The sequence below is a fragment of the Camelus dromedarius genome, chromosome 7 (genome assembly GCF_036321535.1).
Source record: "Camelus dromedarius isolate mCamDro1 chromosome 7, mCamDro1.pat, whole genome shotgun sequence".
Lineage (NCBI taxonomy): Eukaryota > Metazoa > Chordata > Mammalia > Artiodactyla > Camelidae > Camelus > Camelus dromedarius.
Genome location: NC_087442.1, coordinates 10,026,230 through 10,031,850, shown reverse-complemented (window position 1 = coordinate 10,031,850; position 5,621 = coordinate 10,026,230). Strand labels below are relative to the sequence as shown.

General features: G+C 40.6%; 1 pseudogene; it reads left to right on the top strand.

Moving 5' to 3' along the window:
• Nucleotides 1–346: 346 nt before the first annotated feature.
• On the top strand, nt 347–1,620 carry LOC105105570 (olfactory receptor-like protein OLF3; annotated as a pseudogene).
• Nucleotides 1,621–5,621: the final 4,001 nt, after the last annotated feature.

Genomic DNA, 5,621 nt, shown 5'->3' with positions numbered 1-5,621 from the left:
TAGTACCACTGCCAGTTAACAGTTTAAGTACATTCCCCATGAGTTTCTTCTTTTGAGCTTAAATGTTTTTGTAAGTTGTATAGTATTATTTGTTTCATATATAAGAATTTATCACTAAACCAAAATCACATAGCTGGTAAATAAAATCAGGATTCAGACCTAGGTTCTCTGATTCCAGATGTTTTCAGAAGCCCCTGCCTCTTCTCAATATTTTCTTTTGTAACAGATTTACCCATGATATATTTATATCATGATAAATACAGTTGACATATTTAAGTTAGTTTTTACACTTTGCAATCATGTTTTTCTTCGTTGTTTATCATTTTCCCCACCATTGTCGCCAAGCATGCTCTTCTCACCCTACATCCGAGGTGAGCTGATGAAGACGTAGAGCCCCTAAGATTGTAACTGCATTATCTTTAGGCTTTAGCTGGGTCTCCTGGAGACCACGTCATACCCCTGTATGATATGTAAGGTATGTTCTCTTATGCAGCATAGATATAATGCACATTAGGATCAAGCCAGTCATTCTGGATCAAGAATAATCAGAAACATCTAAGACCAGCCAGTTGTATACAGTATATAGTCACACAAAGTTATTTTTATTTTTTTTTGACTCAATTGGTTGGCTCTGATTTCCTCCACAGATTAAAAATCTTCACATTTAACAGGAACAGATAACCAGACTTGGGTGAGAGAGTTTATTCTGTTTTCTCTTGTCCAGTGACTGGGACACTCAGGTCTCTCTGTTTGTCCTGTCCTTGGTCACGTACCTGGTGACAGTGCTGGGGAACTTCCTCGTTGTTCTTCTGATCAGATTGGACAGCCGGCTCCACACCCCCATGTATTTCTTCCTCACCAACCTCTCCATTGTTGATGTCCTATGCCGCAAGCATCATCCCTCAGATGCTGGTGTATTTTCTTGCAGAACGTAAAGGAATCCCACCTGTGAGCTGTGCAGCCCAGCTATTTTTCTCCCTGGGCCTGGGTGGGATTGAGTTTGTTCTCCTGGCAGTGATGGCCTACGACCGCTACGTGGCTGTGTGTGACCCCCTGAGATACTCGGTTGTCATGCACGGAGGGCTCTGTGCTAGGTTGGCCGTCACATCCTGGGTCAGTGGCTCTGTCAACTCTCTCCTGCAGACCACCATCACCTTTCAGTTGCCCATGTGCACAAACAAGTATATTGATCACATATCCTGCGAAGTCCTAGCTGTGGTCAGGCTGGCCTGTGTGGACACGTCCTCCAATGAGGTTGCAGTCGTGGTTTCTAGCATTGTGTTGCTGATGACCCCTTTCTGCCTGGTTCTCTTGTCCTACATCAAGATCATCTCCACCATCCTCAAGATCCGGTCCACGGAGGGGAGAGAGAAGGCCTTCCACACCTGCGCCTCTCACCTGACAGTGGTTGTCCTGTGCTATGGCATGGCCATTTTCACTTATGTCCAGCCCAGTTCCAGCCCCTCTGTCCTTCAGGAGAAGTTGGTCTCTGTCTTCTATGCCATTTTGATACCTGTGCTGAACCCCCTGATTTATAGTCTCAGGAATAAGGAAGTGAGGGGTGCCTGGCAGAAACTACTAGGGCAGTTATCTGGATTAACGTCAAAACTGGCAACTTGATGAATCATGAGCATCACTTAGAGAAAAGAGCTTTGCCTTTGTGTTCTCCCACCCAGCTGAGATCTGAAGCATTAACTGCATCACCCTGGCAACCAGGAAGGAGATGACAAAACGTGTGCTGGTGATGTCGGGTGGGAGGCTGAGTGGCTGGGAAATGGGATGTGGAGGTATTTTTATGTCACAGCAGCATGTTCAGAGAAATTAAGCTCGACTGTAATAGAACTTCCCACACCTACTCAATCACCATTCATTTAACCCAAGATTAATCATTAATGATATGATATGATAAAAATATATCATTTCCTGTTGTGATGTATCACAGTGTTTGTAGTCATGGATCTATACATGGATCTTACTTTGGACCACTGTTTCTTAAACATGCAAATTTTTAATGAGATTATTGTGTTTCCATTGGGAACAAAAACACTTTCACGTTTTAGATTTACTTAAAATAATATATGGTTTATGTATCCACATCTAGTAATTGTGTGAGTCACTCTTGTGGTGAATGTTGCTCTCCAGGCTGAATTAAATGTTTTGTGCAGGACCTCTGACATGTGGACATAAAGACTTTGTCTCAATGCTGGAGGTAACTCAGTGGAAGAATCATCTAAATATCTCATGTTTACATTGATAGTATATAACTAAAGGTGTTTGTACACATGGCTCTTACTGGCCAAGGAAGAGTGAAGTCTCAAGCTTCCCTTGATGTTATACAAAGTGAGAGGAATTTTCATGCATTTATAAGCAGTACTATTCAAATGTTAAAACTGTCCAATCTGTGATAAATCTAATTCTTTTCCTATGTTAGATACAGAATTAGCACATAAAATTTGAAATAATGAATAAAATATATCAATTATGTAGTTAACCTATGAAAAGGCAGATTCCTCAGTGAAAACTGAGGGAAGATAAGACAACTTTGATATGGATTCGGGGACTCAGGATAGTTCCATCAGCTGGGCAGATGTCACCCTCCAGGCTCCACATTAAACACCTTCTCCCATCCCTCCTCACACACAGTGGGGTCCTCACTGATCTTTGTAAATCTAGTGAGTTGGATTATTCTAGAGTAGACCTCACCTCAGAAAAAGCCTAAATAAGGAAAAACAAGGGGAAGAAATAATTGTACGAGAGACAAGGAAGGAGAAAGATGAAAGAATATGATAGCAGCTCATCTTCATCCTCCCTTGAAATCTCAGAGTCCTTCCCCCTGCTGTCTCTTCTCTAGACCAGGTGATGTGCACTTCTTCCGTTTGTGAACATGTGTCACACAGTCTCAGTGTTCAAGCAGAGCTGAAATCCCACTTGATAATCAATTTTACCTTAAAATAATTTAGTTCTATAATTTGTGTTGTAGGTAAGCATCCACAAACATGTCAGTGCTGGTGGGCTGAATGTCTCTTGGCGTTAATTCAGTAAATGGTCATGAAGAGTCTACTATGTGTATGACAATGAATTGTTTTTGAGACACAGCAATCCATATGATACAGTTCTGGCAATAATATGATCCTGCGAGGGGATGACAGACAATGAAACAAAAAACACTGTGATAAAAGTCACAGAGACTAAGGCTTCAGGGCTGATTTCAGAAGTCTTCTGTATGAAAGGACCAGAAAAAGTTCAGGTGGAGACCCAGAAAAACGAGAAAGTTATCTAGATGACAACAACCCAGTGGAACAACCTGCGAAAAGTGTAGAGCTAAAATATGAGCGTTCAAAAATGTGCTGATGCCTCGCGTGCAAGGCGGGGAAGACTGAGGCAGTTGTGATAGTGAGGCAGGCGGGTAAAGAAGGGTCCGAGCATGGAGGGCACTGATGTCAAATAATCTTTTAACTTTATCTGATAGCCTTGTGGATCCAGTAAAGATTTTTAAGCAGAATCATGGCTTGATAAAATTGACATTTCTGAATTATCACTTAAAAATTTTTTTTAATTGAAGTGTAGTTGATTTACAATGTGAGTTTCAGGTGTACAGCAAAGCAATTCAGTTATACACATACATACATATATACACAAATATTTTCTCCCATTTCTTTTCCATTGTATGTTAATAGAAGAAATTGAATATAGTTCCCTGTGCTCTACAGTAGGTCCTTGTTGTTTATCTATTTTATATATAGTAGTGTGTATATGTTAATCCCAAACTCCTAATTTATCCCTACGCCCCTCCTTCCTCTTTGGTAACCATAGTTTGTTTTCTATGTCCATCAATTATCACTCTTGCAAAGGAGTCAAAGGAAGAAGAGATGAGAGACAAGGAGACCATGTAGGGGGCTGCTCAGTGATTGAGACATAAATGGACTCTGAACTAAGATAGTGGCAATGGGCAAAGAGAAAAGTCAAGTAAAGCCACATGATAAAAGGTTTCAGAGGAACATTTCATGTTTTCCCAGATTGGAATTCCTATATGGACCTACCACCTCCTCTAAGTGTTATAAACCTCCCTGTATTTTCTGTAAATTATGAAGTAAACAGCAAAACATACCGCCAGGAGCACACAGTGTATAAAATGGTAGGAAAAGGAGATGAAAGAAGCAGAAAATCAGTCAAAGATACAAGCGTACACATGTCAAACATACACATGACACTTGAAGAAGAAAAATGTGTGAACATGCTGATTCTCATTTCTGCACCTGGTCGAAACGTTTGCGACTCTTCACTCTTCCTCCCGTGAGCCCGTTGCCTTCACCCAGCCTCCACTTCTTTGCTTATGGCCCCTTCTCCCACCTTCAAGGTCAGCAGCACAGGAAACCTCTCTCTGAATCTGATCCTCTGCCTCCGTTTTCACGTCTTTCTTCTGACACTGCTCTCATCTCTCTTTAAGGATTCTTCTTATTGCACGGGACCATTAAGGTTATCCAGGATAGATCCTTAATTTAATACATGTGCCAGTTTCTTTAACATAAAAGGCAGCATATTCACGGATCCTAGGAACGAGGACATAGACACCTGCAGGGGGTCATCACTCAGCCCACCACAGAACCTACTCAGCTTGGACACGTAGTCCTTCCACATGACCCTAGTAATCTTCAGTAGCTTCCTTACTGACGTGATACAGTATACGACCCCATCTCTTACATTTCTTGCCTTATAATGGAAATTATTTCTCTGAAGAGTTCATCAACGTCTCTTGTGAAATGCTGCTGGAAAATATTCAGTTTGTTCGCCTTAAAATACCTTTATTTCTCCTTCATTCAAAAGATGCCTTCTCTACATAAACAATTCTTTGTTGACAATCTTCTCACACCCCTGATCTCTAAAAACGTCCCTCATGTGTCTTCTGGTTTGCATAGTTTCTGAGATGAATTCTGCTTTAGTTTAGATCTTCGTTCTTCTGTACGTGGTGTATCTGTTCATCTCGGGCTGCCTTCAGTATTTTCACTTTACTTTTGGCTTGTATACAGTTAGAACATCGTGTCTCTAGGTTTTTATTCTTTCTTTATTTTTCAATTCTATTTGGCTGAGTTTCTTGGATTTGTGCTTTGATTTCTTTTACTGTTTTCTTTTTCAGACATTATCTCTTTGCTACTTCCTGTAATTCTGTCGCCGTTTTCTTTGTGGAGTTTTCCAATTTCAGGCAGGTTAGATTGTTTGTTATTGTCCCACAGGCCCAGGAGGCTCTTTTCTCTTTTTATGATTACAGTTTTTCCTCTTTATGCTCCAGTTTTGCTGACTTCTACTGACTTATCTTTATCCTCACTGGCTGTTTCTTGGCTCTATTGAGTCTACTCATAAGCAATCTTTGTTTCTGTGGCTGTGCCTTTCATGTCTAGCATTTCCGTTTAATTCTTCCATATAGTTTTCAATTCTCTGTTGAATTTCCCTAAGGACTTAGGACACTGTCCGTATTTTCTGCTAGATATTTTAACTCATTTATGAGTTACTTTAAACCCCCGTGCGGTAGTTCTTATAATCCAAGTATATCTGATTCTGCTTTTTAAAATTTCTTTGTTCAGCACAGTGTACATTTTCTTGCCTTTTCTTCTGACCTTTAATTC